This window comes from Pleurodeles waltl, chromosome 3_2 (genome assembly GCF_031143425.1).
Source record: "Pleurodeles waltl isolate 20211129_DDA chromosome 3_2, aPleWal1.hap1.20221129, whole genome shotgun sequence".
NCBI classification, from domain to species: Eukaryota; Metazoa; Chordata; class Amphibia; order Caudata; family Salamandridae; genus Pleurodeles; species Pleurodeles waltl.
The window spans coordinates 78,969,321-78,986,544 of NC_090441.1; positions in this window are offsets into that span (position 1 = coordinate 78,969,321).

The following is a 17,224-nucleotide window of genomic DNA, read 5'->3' on the forward strand; positions in this document are numbered from 1 at the left end:
TATGGACAGATGCTGTATCCTTGTGACATGAGGTGAGGGGCTGTCCACAAAAGAATTGTAAAGTGTGGGGTGAACGGGAAGACTACGATACAGATACAACAGATGACTGATGCAAAGTGGGGTTTCACTATATAAGATGCTACCTATGATGTGGTTGCTGCATATACAAATTATTGTTTTGTTTTGTGACCAGTTGCTATGTAAGAGAAACTAAGATTTGAATGGTATTCGTCAATAATGTTGTGAGCCTGCATGCTAACAATCTGCAGTGCTTTATGTTTACGTTTGTTCATGCAAAACTCAATTAAATATTTAAAAAAAGATAATATCCTTCCACAAATATACTGATGACACTCTCCTATATTTCAAAGTTTGCATTCCATAAGATACCACATATCTTAACTTCTTTTCTTGAAAAGCTAATTAAATGAATGTCCACTTTGTAGAACTAAATTGAGTTCCTTCTACTCCATAGAAGCAACTCCCTTCCAGCAGATGAAAAATAGCTAGAGTCACTTCACACGCTAGGCTTCACTCCATCTTTAGTACCATCAGTGAGACCCTTTGATTAAGGGCCTGATTTAGATCTTGGCAGAAACGGTCCAGCAGTCTGTTTTCCGCCGGAAAATCAACCCACCCAATTTAGATTTTGGCAGTCCCATAGGCCAAAGAGTGCCCGAGTCTTGGCAACTCTGCCAGGAATCTCCAGCTGTGTCGACAGTGCCACTGGAAATAGAGGCTGGCAGTGGGACTGCAGCCTGTCTTACCGCCAAGCAGATTTCAATGTGCCTTACCACAAAGCCAACTGTGATGGTCTGACCTCCACTCCTGATTTTTCCTGATTCCACTTTTGTCCTCAACTGGACACCGCTGGACAAGCCCTTCCGTTGCTGCTGCCACTGGACCACGGTGAAAAAGCACCTCCCCATTGCGGAACACGTAGGTAGGGAACCCACATTGCCTGTGTACGTTGTACGGTCACTGCACATGAGCTCATGACCACTTAAGTCACATGGGGGTGATTCTGACCCCGGCGGTTCCTTACCGCCGGGGCCAGGGTCGGCGGGAGCACCACCAACAGGCTGGCGGTGCCCCGCAGGGCATTCTGACCGCGGCGGTTTTGCCACAGTCAGAAGTGGAAAACCGGCGGTCTCTCGCCGGTTTTCCGCTGCCCTGGGAATCCCCCATGGTGGTGCAGCTTGCTGCGCCGCCATGGGGGATTCTGACAGCCCATACCGCCATCCTGTTCCTGGCGGTTCTCCCGCCAGGAACAGGATGGCGGTATGGGTTGTCGTGGGGCCCCTGGGGGCCCCTGCAGTGCCCATGCCAATGGCATGGGCACTGCAGGGGCCCCCGTAAGAGGGCCCCACATTGTATTTCAGTGTCTGCATTGCAGACACTGAAATACGCGACGGGTGCCACTGCACCCGTCGCACCTTCCCACTCCGCCGGCTCAATTCTGAGCCGGCGTCCTCGTGGGAAGGCTCTTTTGCACTGGGCTGGCGGGCGACCTTTTGGCGGCCGCCCGCCAGCCCAGTGCAAAAGCCAGAATCACTGCAGCGGTCTTATGACCGCGGAGCGGTGTTCTGGAGGGGGGAACTCTGGCGGGCGGCCTCCGCCGCCCGTCAGGGTTAGAATGACCCCCATACATGTCACAATAATTTTTTTCAATTACAGTGACACGCATATGTCAGGAACACAATTGTGTTAGACATGGATTGTGACACACTGGTACAAGTCACATATCGCACACATACAAAGATGTCATTTTTGGTGTCATCATTCATTGCCAAATGAATGCTGGCACCACAATAACATCACAATTGAACTTGCCAACTATGTCCATGTGTGCACGTCGCAAGGGGACATGTACCTGTAATGTTGTGCTACCAGTTGTGTATATGAGTTAGTATGTGTGTGTGTGCGATTGGATTGGCTGGTTGAGGTGGAGGGAGCTGTAGTGGGGGATGTGGTTGTGTTTGTGTCAGGTTGTTTGCCACTTGCATATGGGTCTGCTGTTGTGTATGTTTGGTTGTGTGTTGCATTGCTGTGTGTAACATTCAGGTGAGTGTTGTAGTGGTGGTAGTTGTCATGATGTGTACTTGTAGTATTGTGTGAGAGTGTTTGTTTAGATGAGTGTAGTTGTGGTTGTGTCGTGTGTGGGTGTAGTGTTGATAGTGTGTGTATGTTGTGTCATGGATGTATGGCAATATGTGTTTTCAGCATGTGCTTTTTGTGATGGAATGGCAATGGATAATAGCGTGTATGTGGTGTGCTGTGGAGTGTGTTATGGAGTGGGACACATGGCTAAGGTAGAGTGTGTGTGTGTGTGTGTGTGTGTGTGTGCGTGAGACTTACCTCTATTCCACTGCCAGTGTACGATGTCCATTGGGTCCCATGATATCCTCCCTCTGTCAGCAATCCGTCACCAGTAGAACTGTAACATCTAGATATGGGTGGTAGGAACCCACCAGCCTGATGCTAGGAAGAGCACTCAGTCATAGTGATTGGGGGCTCAGCTGCCACACATCCAAATACGGTGGTCGCAATGCCGTCAGCTAGATGGAATACTTGGGTCTCCCGCAGCGGCAGATTGATGGTATTACCATCAAGATCTCAATCTGGCCCTAAGTCTTTTACTCCAAATTCAGCCTAACTGAACACTTAACAACATACAATGTTCACCTCGTAAGGAAAATCAAATACTATATCCCCCCCCCCCCCAGCTGATTTCAGGACTGTCAATTCAATCCCTTGTCCTTTCACAGAGGCAAGAAGGGAATGCTCTCCTTGCTGGACTACAGAAATTATAATTGAATCCTCTCAAACGAACTCTGAATGATGATTACGGTGTGTTATGCTGTCTGCAGTTGCTGACTGCTCTGCATTCATTTATATCACAAAGACATCTTCTGGACTCATGGACCTGTACTGTAATGGCAATGTGCCATTAACAAAGACATTTATCGTTAGGCACTCAACAACATCAGAAGCGTTGCCTGAACATTGGTAATGTGCAAATGATGTCTTGCTAGCATCTTCTGAAAGAGGAAAGGTTAAAAGGTCTGTGTAATATTTGCCGGGGGTGTGTACTGGCATTTCAGCATTGCGCTGCTCTTGATGTGCTGCTAAGCTGCTTAGTTTGAACTTAACTGTGGGGCCAGGAATTTGTCATGTTTTGTAAGTTAGATGCAGCAACCTGGGCCTAGAATAACCTTGAATCCTAACTATTCAGAGTGTTTAATGTAGTCGGAATGTTGGATAAGAAGTATACAGCGGTATCTAGAAATCTTGAACAAAGACTTGATAAGTCTGAAGAGTTTGTCTAAAAATGAGTTGAAGGATGTATTGCGGCCTTTGTGCATTTAAATGCTGATTATATATTGAAAAGAGTTGAGCACTACTGCGGATCATTTATTCAGACTTCCAGCAGACGAGAAGAGCATTATGCAGTCTGGTTTTTAATAATGGCCAGTCAATAGTAAAATAGGAGATGAGGTGTTGCCATATTTCATTGTGACCTGTGAGTTTTGCTTTAATGAAGGGGTTGTGCATAGGAATAACTTGATTTAACAGCTGTTTTTTTGCAGGCGTAAAAGTATTAATGTTTTGAAAACAAGTATGAGTATGGAATTATGGTGGAGGAGAGAGAAACGTGCAGTGAGCAATTGCATGAACTGAGTTGGAACATGTTTCTGATCATTGTTGCAGTGCTGTATACAATTTCGAAGACAATTGAAAACCTAGAAAACCTAGGAGCAATTTGTGTTTATTGTATTTTGTCTAGCACACACTACACCGCAAAGGAATGGTCACTGAGTACTTGACAAAAAAAGGTGACTATGGGGCAATATTGCTTAGGCAGGTGGAGGTGAAATTTTAAGTAAGCTAAAACACCTGTTTAGTACTCTGGTTCATAGGTGACGTAATCTTGCAAAAGGGTTATCCACGGTGTGTGGTTATGGGCACGGGCACTGGAGTTGAACAGGTATTCAGCATCATAATTAAAGCAAACGCGTCTGTGTATGGCATTCAGCACCTAAGCACAGTGGTGTATTTTCTCCCAATTACTGGATAGAAAGTTAGTAAGGGATGTAGATAGAAATATTGCTGCTGGCTTTGTAGGAAGTTTGGAACGAGAAGGCTAAGCATCCAGAATGCATTTTGGACCTATCAAGTGACGCCATGTGGCTGTGCCAAAAAGACTCCCTTCAAAATAATGCACAGCAAGATTGTGTGCACCAAGTACAAGACGTTAAAGCAGCATGGGTAAGTGTCAAGAAAGACTGTGAGGCTACGTGTCATAAGGAGAGCGCCATAAGAAAGTTAAAGGCTATTTATTTACCTCATAGTTTTTGAAAAGCACTGTGTACCACCCTGGTCTGTCTCAAAACACTCGCAGAATGGATGGCTACAATGAGCCCTTCAACAGGTTTAAAGTAGCTGGTAATTGGAGTGGGCTTTCTTCGGTAGATGGCTGATGTGTCAGCCTTAAAATGTGGAGACCACAAATTAAAATAATTACTCTTTTGTGATGACCTTACTACCTGATACGAGACGTCTAACCAGCTGAAAAGCAAGTATACTATACTGAGCATATTCTAGCTGCTGCAAAGCCAGTCAGATGTTATAAAGATGGGGTTAACCAGCAATGATAATTTTGATAGAGGTGAGAGTGGTTCTCTGCTCTCTTGAAGGCTTGTGGAAGCAGACCATTGAGTTTTCCACAGAGGTTTATTACAAAGTGTACCACTGTGTCTGCCTGCTCCTCTGTGAAGTTCTCATTTTCCTGAGTGGCATGGTCTACGTATTCAGTTGTCTTGGCTTCAATGTGATTTGTGGGGCACAGAGTGAAGGTAAGGCTACGAGTGTTAATTAAATGAGGATGCCATAGTGGAGATAGTTATTGTTGCCTATTGTTTGTGTAGTTGTTATCGTGCGTGGCTATTTTGCTGCCCCCTTCCCATTCCAGTATGTTGTGCAACGTTACCAACTACATAGGATCTTGGAATATGGGTCCTGATAGATACTTATACCTGAAGATTCCTCATCTCCTAAACCTCCTTTATGTGGCAGACTGGATCTGGAAATTCAAAATTGTTCTCCTGCAGCAGGTGGTACCACAGGTTCGACTCGACTCTGGTACATCCTCTGGGCGTGTAATTACAGATCTGTGTATGGCACTCGGACATCAGTTCCCCTTTTCAGCACTCTTTGACATGAATCAGGAAATGCTGTATACCGGAATTTTACTTTAAATTGTATTTGCAGTGCCTTTTAGGGACCAAGGTCACCTCCAAAAATGTGAGGTCTCAAAAAATTGTCAAGTCCTAAAATGTCATTTCTCACACAATCCAGAGAGCCATTTTAGATCCCCATGATGTCTGTCCTTCGGCTCTGGAGGCCATGTACAACCGCAGGTCTTCACAAAATATGACTTAATTGATTTGAATGCCATCAAGGTTGGATCCTGCATTGACAACAAGGTTGCCATCTCCTAGTCTCACTGCAAATGTTGTTCTTGAGGAAAGAATGGAGAGAAGTCTTTGGAGTTATTCTCCTACGAAAATATAGAAAGTACCGAATGAGGGACTCAGTTTCTTTCTGACGTTGCTTCTGTCTATGAAGCAGGTCATCTGGTCAATGAGTCCATTTTGACTCCGACCTCAATGTCATCTCTAGATTCGAGCTCCCTACTGGAGGACATAAGCAGGGTACTCTAAACAGCTGGACCTGCTTCTGTTTTTTCCAGGCCCTGCACCAACCCCTTTCAATTGGCAGCATTCATCCAAGCCTTGTTGCCTATGTTCTGACTCCTTCGGCTTGGTCTACTGCACCTGATAGCTCCAAAACGCTTATGCGATCTTCAACTAAACCGCTGCTGGCACCCTCAAACCTGGTGCTGGTTTACCCAGTTGATGCTGCTTAGGCCGCGGCAGTGTATATTTTGATACCAAAGACCTGCCAGTTTCTCAGGCATTGACACCACTGTCGATTTAACCATCCAACTGTGGCACATGGTTTTTCATGACGAAGATGGCAATAGCTATGTAGACTAATTTATATCCTCTTTGGATTCAGATAGAGTTTTCTATTAAGGCCTCCAAAACGCAAGTGGTATTTGACTTTCTTCTGCAGAGGTTGACTTTGAATGCCTCTCTTGCCCCCCTTTGGAAGGCATTCTTTCTTTTAGCACAGTCTTATATAGTGCAGTTGGGATTTTAGATTTGATTTTGCCATTAAAGAAGTTAGTTTGATGATAATTCTCCAACCCAGTTTTTCCACATTGGAACCTTTGTTGCCTTTCAATGAGGAATCCTGTATCTTAAAATGACTACGTCCTAAAATGACCACTTCAAATAAAACAGCCTCTGCTCTGGCTGTCATCCCCCAGATAGGCCACTGTTATCACCTAACTCAAGGCAGGCCAAAGTTTGTGTCCTCTTGTTCTCCACCTGAAAGCCTTGTATAACAAACTTCCTCTTGCGCCAGGATTAATCATAATTCTCTTCCCTGTACTTGATAGTTGAAACAGGTTGAAGCTATGGGATAGAAGGCCTTTTCATCAGGAATCATGGCTCTTTATTCCTGCACTGCTGCACGACATTTGGCCTACTTCTCTCATGGCTTTTAGGAGACGGCACAGATGGCAGTTACACTTGTACTGGATAAAGTGAGCGGCCTTTTTGCCAAAGTAGTTTGTGCCCGATACAGTCTTGACACCATGGATGTGGTGACCATGTCTATGGATTCATCTGTGACAATGTGTATACAGTTTCCACTTGCCTCAACAGGAGGAGTCCAGGCAAAATATAATAGAAATGTCCTTTGACTGTCCCTGCCTCCTTGGCATAAAGGTCAATTGAGTTGTCAAGTTATTTAGAGAAAGGTGCACCACTACTCACTCTCAGGGACTGCTTTCTCCTGCTCGCCAGTTCCAACAGAAGTATAGAAAATTGAAAAGCTACTCAAAAGTTTGGTATTATCTGCAACACCAGCCTTCTCAGAATGTGAGGTGGCTGAATTAATTTTTCCATGGCTATGGAAATCATGGCAGCTCAAAGGAAAGCCAAGCTGCTTTTCTCTTCCTCCTCCTCTTCACCAGCTTCTTCCACCAAACCATTTTAGTTCATCCTCGAAGTATGGAATGGGCTACCTTGCTCTCTGATGCATTGGTGATCCATCACACCTGACCTTTTTAAAGATACACGGGGATACATCATCCAGTTTTATGAGCCTCCATATTACTCCTCTTTTTCTCTCCCCTCAGCAGCCATGCTGTATCCTCCAGTGGGAATTGTTGGCCCTTCTGGCCAAGGGTGCAATACAGCTGTTTCCAGGGTACCACTCTGAGCAGGGTTGCTATTCCTGATGCTTCCTTCTTCCCCAGGAAAGGTAGGATCCCCACTTCATTCTTAGGGAGTTTGTGTCCTGAAGTCTTTAGCCCTAGGGGTCAGAGAGTGGATGGTGACACCTGACCTACAGAACACATACTTTCATATACCAGTTCTTCAATCTTATATGCTTTTTTTGAATTTCATAGAGGACTCCGCTCTTTATTAGTCTGCAGTTCTGCCATTTGGCCTACAATGAGAAACCTTTGTCTTTATGGTGATAGAGTTGTGGTGCCAGCATGTCTTGGTAGATGGGAGATACATATTTTCCCTTACTTAGATAAATGGCTGAAAGCAGGCTTACTGCAAATGGTGTTGGCCTGGGTTTTTAATCAACTATCCAAAATCTCACCTTTAGCCTATGCAATGTCTCCTCTTCATTGAGGTGGCACTGGTCTCCCTGATGGCCGAACCATGTCTGCATAATGTCTTGGGCATTCAGCATATGATCCCAATGTTTTGGGAGATGTCACTAAAAATCAAGGAGGCATGGACTTGGGTTGTTTGTGCTTGAAAGCCATAAAGCTGTGGTATTGGGCCCAGGATCAAAATGGCTTACTAGTCTTCAATCATGTGGTTGATAAACTCGTCGCCATTGTCTTGCCCACTATGAGTAATACCTGCGCTGGAGGTGGTTCAGTCCATCTTTGACCTGTAAGGCATCCCTCTGTGGATCACTTTACCTCTCACTAAACATTGTGCCCTTCTGTTCCTGCTGTATTATTCTCTAGTGTACTCCTTTTGATGCGGGACATCCAACTTCATTAAGCATTTCCTCCCATTACAGTGATCCCTCATGTTCTGAGCATGATTTGTCAGGACTGATCTCTGGTGATCTTGACTGCTTTGGATTTGCCAAGGAGGGTATGGTGTGCAGACCTGCTACTCCTTTCTCTTGCTGTCTTTCCCTTCTATGTCTGCTCACTGCAGATGTGGTCTTGTAGTGCAAAGTGGGAGCCTCACCTGAACCCCCAGAGCCAGCACTCCGTGTATGGAGATTGAACGGTTTATTTAGGTACTTTGATCTTCCTCCTCGTGTAGTGAATATTATCTTCTTTGATCATCATCATTCCACCAATCCTTTGTATGACAGTTGATGGGCATGGTTATATTGTAGAATATATTCTCTGTAGGAAGTTATCTTATGTGTGTACTCTATACTTTCTTTTGTCTGACAAGGCGTTATCCTAGGCACAGTAAGAAATTATCCATTGTATTGGCTTTTCTTGTTTGTTGGATCAGTCATCCTTTTCTCTGTTTCCAGTTATAGTGCATTTTCCTAGAAGGGGTTGACTCACTTGTTCCATACTTGCATTCCAACGAAGGAGATTCAGAGAAGACACCACCTTCTATATGCAGCACTGGCCTTCGTCAGAGGAAGATACCAACCCCCCTCCCCCAGGGCCCATCTGGCACCTGGACAGGCGGGAAACTTAGCTATGCAGGAGGCATGTCACACTCCCAGACTGGGAACACCCGTAGGGAGGCTAGCCTAAAGTGGACACAACTTAGGAAATTCTGCCATCTGGTGTGTGGTGGAATTTAGGAACTCTGGACAAGGTGATGCCCACTTCCGAACAGGAAGTGGTCATCTAGGCGGTGTAGTGAGGCCAGTGTAAGTAGCTCATTCGCTACTACCTTTCACTCCCCTTAACACCCCCTAAATTGAGTCTTTAGGGGACCCCCTGATACCAGATCCTCAGACCTTCGCTGGACACAAAAGGTGTGGACAAGAAGACTGCAGGACCCGGGAACTGAGGAGCAGAATTAACTTGGCGCCAACCCTGCCTGCTGCATCTGACCCTCAAGGAGCAACTGACCTGTCCTGCTGCTGCAGCCTCCAAGAAACAGGGAGGGCTGCCAGTGCTTCGCCAATCACCAGAAGGAATTCCCTTGGAGTAGAGGAGCTGCTCTTATGCATCCACAGGCACCCAAGAAAGACTTGAGAGAGACGGGACCGCCAGAAAGCGGACACCAGACATCTATACTGCACCCGAGCCACCCAGCCCATGTTGAAGTGAGCCAACAGTGTTAGCATGGCCCCCAGGCCCTCCAGAAAAGAAGCCCACTGTGTGCTCACCCACTGTGGACTTCACAACAGTGTCTGCAGACTGTTTCTGCAGACCCCCCTGCAGCCAAGAGTGATCAGGAGGCAAAGACCCAATGCCCTAGGACACCTTTGCACCTGTCTGCCCCAAACCCAGGAGGCGAGAACCATTGGTGTCCCCACGTCTCCCCACCTCATGAGACCTGAGCCCACTTGTATTGCTTGGTTGAACTGGATCCCCAATCCACGCTTGCACAGTATTTCTGTGGGTCACCCTGCAAATGCATGGAACTCCAGTGCTGGACCTGATGCCAGAAGACACCCCTTCACCCATGTCCTACATGAGGATTGGACCTACTGTGTCCACACATGCCTGAGAACCTCAAGGGTCAAGCCCCCTGTGGGTTCCCCTGAACTATCCTTCCAGCCACCTCTGCAGTGACTTTGTTACAGGACCGACCCCCAGAGACTTGAATGGGACACGCAATGCTGTAACACACCTCTGCACCTGTACGCACCACAGCTCCCTGAGGTGACTTGTTGGTGTGGCCTTGGACCTTCCCCAAAACCCCCTTAAGTTGAGGGCATTGGTCCAATAACTTGTTGTACTCTACCTGGATTGCAGTCTTTGATTTCCTCCATATGATTGCATTGCAGCATCCTGAAAAATGCGCTGTCTACTTTTTGAAAACTATAAAAATTAATAACTCAGAAAGTACTCACCTGATTCAGACGATCTTGGTATCTAAAGTTATATAAAAATATGTGTTATTTTTATAGATTGGTGTCGGATTTCTTTGAGTGTGTGTCTGACCTACTGCATGAGTGTGTGTTTTAGTGCCTAACTGCCCAACCACACTACCCAAAAAGAGAGCATTTGGGATGTAATTTGTGCCTCTGCAATACCTCTGGGGATTGCTTGGACTGTCTGCACAGTCTACTTCATTTTGGTCCACTATATACAGAGCCAGCTTCCTAATATATGTATATATGTAAATATATATGTATATATATTATATATATATATATATATATATATATATATATATATAATTTTTTTTTTTAAGGTTAGTTCTGGTAAAGGCGTTATAAATTCTGCTTCAGCAATGCTGGTAGTTATTTTCAAAACTTTGTGCGCCCAGTGCCATTTTCTGCAATTTGGATTCCTCACCTTCCTACTTTCTATAAATTTGTGGTAGTTATACATTTTGTGGTCCCTCAAGGACGTGTCATTCGACAGCTCTTGGCTGTTCAGAGCGAAGGTGGCTCAGCCTTAGAAAAGGTTTAAAGAGAGCAAGGCCACTACTGACTCTGGGCCTAGCTCCACCTGTTGTTTCAGACCACACCACAACCTTGCCTTTTTCAAGGGTTTAGCAGAGGAAATCAGCAGAGGCAGCATTGTATGTGCACCTACCCAAGCAAAGGCTGCTACGAGTGTGTTACTGTGTGATGTACCAGTTGTGGACACTTGCAAAACTCTGTGGGTGTCCCTCCACAGGTTCATGAAGCATTACTACCTGGAAAGCCAGGTCCAACGGAACGGGCACTTAACCCAATCTGTTGTGCAGGATTTCTTGGTCTGAACAGTTCCACAGATCCACCACCCGGGAAGGTACTGCTTTGATATCTGTTAGATCTGTCAGCCTTAGGGTGATCTTCCCCCAAATGTTTTGTCTTTGCCCTCAACATTTTGCTGAAATTTGTTTTTGTTGGCTCCAGGACTCTTGGCACTTTACAACTGTTTACCAGTGCTAACCAGTGCTCATGCTATGTCCTTTAAACATGGTAAAATTGGCTTCCACCTGATTGTCAAATTTGATGTACTCATAAACCCCTTATACAGTGGTATACCATATACCCAGGGCTTGTCAATTAAATGCTACTATTGGGCCGCAGCACTTATTGTGCCACCCTCTTAAGTAGGCCCTTAATACATGTCCCAGGTCTGCCATTGCAGCCTGAATCCAGTTTTAAACTACCAATCCGATTTGGCAAAATAACCCCTGGTCAAGCCTTAAACTCTCCTTTTATTCCATATGTCACCCATAAAGTAGGCCCTTGTTAGCCCACAGGGCTTGGTGCACTGTAACTAAAAGGTTGGATGCATACTTTTAAGTTTTACATGTCCTGGTAATGAAAAGCTCCTAAATGTATTTTCCCATTTTATAACTTTGGATTACCTTGTTTATTATGTGCTAACATTTGACTGAGAACAGATAAGCATTTTGTGTTTGGTGTCTGATACATATAATACAAATCTTCTTTAATGGTGAATTCAGATTTTAAGTTCCATTTTTGAAAATGCAACTTTTAGAAAGTTTTCATTTTCCTTCCCTAAGTATTTGGTGCCTGCAGCCTGTTCCTGGGTCACCTGACTGGTTCTAGTTGGCAGTTAGACTTTGTTTATTCCTCACAGACAGCCACACATTAGAGGGATTAGGTGTGCCTGGATGGGCTATCAACTGGCAGGGGGGGGGAAGCAAACCTTCCAAATTAATAGCCTGTGCCCTGCCTTCACACAAAGGACAGACTTGTCACCCCTGCAGTGTTCATGTAGTCAGCTTGGATTCAGGACAGGAGACTCAAGAAGCTTCAAGCACTTCAAAGGGAATTCTCTAGAAACTGCTCCGACTTCAGAGAAGGTGCCAGGTATAAAAATGGGTCCTTCAAACCCACTCTTCAGTTCATTTTCTGAACCTGACTCTCAGGGGGCTGCCTGCTGCTGTGGCCTGTCGTGTACTCCACCAACTGCTTTGGTGGACTGCTTTGATGTCTGGAGCCTGCCTTGAACCCTCAGAGGGCAGCTCTGCTGTTTTAGCCCTGTTTCACCACTTGAACCCAGGATTACCAGAGTTACTCCAAGGACTAGTTGGCTGGCCTCCTTATCAGAGCCTCAGGGACAGAAAAACCTCCAACCATCTTGAACCCACACCTGATCCCAGACTGAATGAGTCCTCACACCCAAGTGGTGCCCCTTCAGTCACAGACCCTTGGTAGTGGTGCTAAAGGTGTCCAGATAGCCAAAATCAAAAATTTGGGACTCAGAATTTTTTTGGCTAAACTCTACTCTGAGAACTGAAAGAAGATAGGGACCTACCTGCTCTTCTACCTAACCAAGGTTCATCACTAGTTGACCAGACATTGCAGTAGCTCCCACTGCTTTCTTGTTCTCCGCAGCAAATCATGCTCAGCGGTCCTTTGCCAAAGGGGTATCCTGTGTCCAACAAATCTCTTTGGCTACAACCTCGTCTTGCTGGAGATTCCTGACTTTCACAAAAGTGACTAAATCTGAAAGAAGAAATCTTCACTGAGCCTTGGTCCAGCCATTCCCAGGCGACAACTCTCCCTCCTCAGACACCACTTGCAGCCTTGCCCTGCTCAACTTTACCTTTTCAGAATACTATTCTCCGAAATTTCTTCTAAGTTCGTAGGTAAGCGCCAACCAGGTCTAATTCAGTTTTTGTATCCAACTCACACTCCATTGTGGTTGGCCATATTTTTTCAACTTTGACTTAGACTTACGCGACTAGATGTCCACGGTTGGCGCATTGATCTTTTCCGCACTAGTTTTTACCTTAAACTTTATAAATTCATAACTCCAGTTCTACTAATTGGATTTTTGTCTTTTTGGTGTCTAGTTCTTCATTAAAATTTACTGTTTTTCTACGTTGATGTGGGATTTTCCTCGTGTTCTGCTTTCACTTTATTGCTGTTTGTGAGCTGCATAAATAACTTACACATTGCCTTAAAACAGACCTATTTAGTGTCAAGCTACTCAAGAGTTAAGCACAGGATAATTTAGAGACTTTTGTGGCTCCCCCTGACATGAATTGCGGCTGTTGCTTGAACAGGGGTCACCCCTCTTTTCAACCAACAACCCAGTTTCTCACATTATCTATTCACAACATGAGGAATCTGTGGTCAGAAAAATACGTTGCTTACCTTTGGTAATGCCTTTTGTGTTAGAGACGACACCTAACCACAGATTACTCCAATATTGGAACTTTCATAGAATCACATGCTTGAATCATTCCCTGTCATCGAGATTGGAATCCCCGGTATCTTTAAAAAAGTAATGTCAATATATACATAAACATAGAGGCCTTTGGCCCATCAGTTTAGTAGTCTATCAGAGTCATTATTTAAACAAGCTTTTGTAATGCGATGGGTCTCACATTTGTTCAAGTTAGAGCTTTTATCGTTGTAAACTCCTAACATGACTTTTCTTGCCACATAAATTGAAAATGAAAAGTAATAAAGTTTCACATAAGCAAGTCAATTCAAAGCACCATGGCATCAGCGTGAAGCAGCACACAAAAGGAAAAAGAAGTTTGCTTGCAGTCAAACTTATCGGCAAAAGTGCAATTAGCCATGTAACAGGAGCGATTACCTATGTAACTTATGCTTTTTCTAGCTGTATTGGATAAGTATGATAGACAGTTATGGGCTGACATCACCCCATATGTTGAACAACTCCCAGAAGACGCCAAAGCAGAGGCAAAAAATATTCTGCATGAAGGTGAGCCCACTTCAGCAGAGGTGATTGACTGTGCTATGGACATCGCAACAACGGCCTTTAGATTATTGGCAGGATCTGTGGTACTCAGGAGACAGGGATGGCTTAAAGCTATGTTTAGACCAGAAGCAGAGAGTAAAATTCTGGGCCTCCCCTTTGACAGAGAGGCCCTTTTTGAAAAACACGTAGACGAGGGTCTTCAATCAATAAAAACAGACACAGATATGGCCATATCATTGGGCACTCAACAGTTCAAGAAACTGCCATTTGTTGGGGCCAGAGGCAAAGGGATGCCCTTATACAGAGAAGCCTTTCAACAATACAGATAATCCTCCTACCCCTCTTCCTCACAACAATTTCAGAACCAAAGACCTTCACCTCAAATGGCGTATAACAGACCCACGCCTCAGGGGCGGCCAACACATCTAGGAAAAGAATCAGGTTGTCAACAATGACCTGCTACGGGCCCAGACTACTCTCATCCCCCCACCATTGGAAAAGGGAGGAAGGATATCCCAATTTATAGAACAATTTCACAAAATAACATCGGACTGGTGTGTCCTCAACCTTGTACAAATTGGACATACACTAGAGTTCTCTGAGTCCTTGGCATTAAACCCACCACTTATTTCTGTTCCCAAACATCTTAATCTACTCAGACTGGCAGTCAACACCATATTACAAAAAGGAGTGATAAAAAGAGTCCCTTTTATGCAGCAAGGAAAGGGGTTCTATTCCTGTTTCTTTCTAATTTGCAAGAACAAAAAGGAATGGAGGCCTATTCTCGATCTCAGGGACCTCAACAAATATCTAAAAAAGCAATTGTTCCGCATGGTCACGTTACATGATATTCTCTTGCGACTCAACCACGAGAATATATGGCAACCTTAGAGATGCAGGATGCATATTTGTACATCCCCATCCATCCTTCTCACAGAAGATTCCTGAGGTTTACAGTTGCCATTAGCCACTTCAAATTCAAAGTCTTTCCTTTCAGTCTGAAATCAGCCCCAAGACTATTCACAAAATGCCTGGCACTGGTAGCGGCTTTTCTTCAGAAACAAAAACATAAAGTTTTCCCGTATTTGGACGATTGGCTGATAAAGGTGGAATCCAAATAGTCAGCAATACAATTGACCGAGGCCTGCTTAGAGTTGTTCGACAAACTAGGCCTCATCCTGAACTGGAACAAATCGAACCTGCAGCCTTCAACAAACATAATCTTTCTAGGTGCAACCTTAGACACTATAAACAGGGCTTGTCTAATGCTGGAAAGACAAGGCAAGCTGGTGTTGCTGGCAAAGTTGGTTCAGCAGAAAGAGTCACTTTCAGTATGCATATACAAATCCCTCTTGGGAATGATGTCTGCTTGCATCCCTCTAATTCCATATTGTCGACTTCGAATGCAACTTCTTCAGGAACAGTTGGAACATCAGTGGAAACAAGTATTGCATAGGCTCTCATTATTCTAATGAGACTACTGGATTTGAGCGGCAGAATCGCCTGCTGTCTGGGGGAATTAGTCTAACCCACTGCAGGTGACACCTGTCGGCCTAATCCGGGTTTTTGTCCAGCTAAATAGCAGTGCCTCATCACCACCCAAGAGTAGGAATGATTGGGCAGCCGAGCGCATTACACAATTGACTCCTCAAGGAAATTGTGGTCACTCAGATTGCATCCATTTTCTCTCAGTTACATCAGTCTCACATATACAAGGACAATCAGAGGCAGTATATGTTTCAATAAGATTTTAATGAAGCAACTGCATCTTAGATAATAAAGCATGTACTGCAATAACCAGGACGATGAAGCATGACAGGATTAAAATTGTGACAAGGAGAGTAAAACCAACTAGTGACCATATTGTCACTAGAGTCATTAAAATAATTCCTACCTAGGCTATATTAGAGCACAGCATGTTAAGCTCTAATTCTTCCCTTCAGGTTCCCTGGTAAGACATCATCTCTCATACCTGAGCAAGAGGCCTGAAGTCTGCATAAGTAGCTGTAGCGAAGCATTCAGCAGTCAGCATACAGTCGTGGTCCTCTGGCTGGAATCTCCCTCTAACGTGTATGGGACAGAGAAGGGTTTTTATAATAAAACAGCTGATGTTCTGAGAAAATGTCCCTACGTAAGGATGTGTATGTTTCCTACTAGCCTAATTATATATAAAAGCTACTAAAATTCAACCTAAGGCATATATATATATATATATATATATATATATATATATATATATATGTATATATATATATATATATATATATGTTTATATATATATATATATATATGTATATATATATATATATATATATAAATAAAATATGACAATAATGACAAGTTAAAAAAGACACTTGAGCATGTTTAAAAAGACATTTTAAAAATGCTAACTATGGCGTAAAAAAGACCTCATTTCAACAGTTACAGTCATTTTGGAAGTTACCAATCAAATCGGGGATAATTGAGGACAGGAAATCTTCCACTTCGGCAGGTGGGAAAGTAGGAAATTCATCACCAAGAACAACCAAGGAGCATTTGTGTTCCAAAGCCTCAGCTTCAGCCAAGGCACCAGTATTCCGTGTTGTAACCAACAATGAGTTTAGAGCTGCATCCTCCATGAAGGGCAACTCATAAGCAGCTTCCAGTAGCAAACGCGCCCTCAGCGAGAACATCAACAGATCTGCGTCCAATGAAAGCAAGCGCTTCGTAGAAAGGCAAACTTTCAGTGCATGTTCGAACGAGGACCAGAGGCACCGAAACACGGGCTGCACACAATGCAAAACCAGTCTGAATGACAGAGACCAGTGACGTTGTTCCAGGAGTGTTGCTCCGAAGTGCTGCATCATGCGTTCACGACACAGCTGCGCTGGTGGGAGCGCTTTCAGTTCCCCACACTGCAGGCGATTCTGCTGCTCAAATCTAGTAGTCTCATTACAAACTTGTAAAGGGATGTCTTTACCAGTAGTGAGAGGGATTCGGGAACTACTGGCTGCTCCTCTTGGTCTGCTGTGCAGTAACGGCCACATAGTGTAACTTGACATTGTCGATAGATACAAAGCGATTTTCTTTAGCACCAGTCAACGGCGGTAGAATGACAGTTCGGGTACCTTGTATTCCCAAGACTAAGACTGGTGAACAATAAGAAGGACCAAACTCCTTTTTCACAGTGACCTTTTCAAGTACTAGATCCCTTACTTTTGGAATCCAGCCGGTAGGTGTTATTAGTACAGGCCAATGTTAGCGAGGCCACCCTGAGGCTATCAAAAT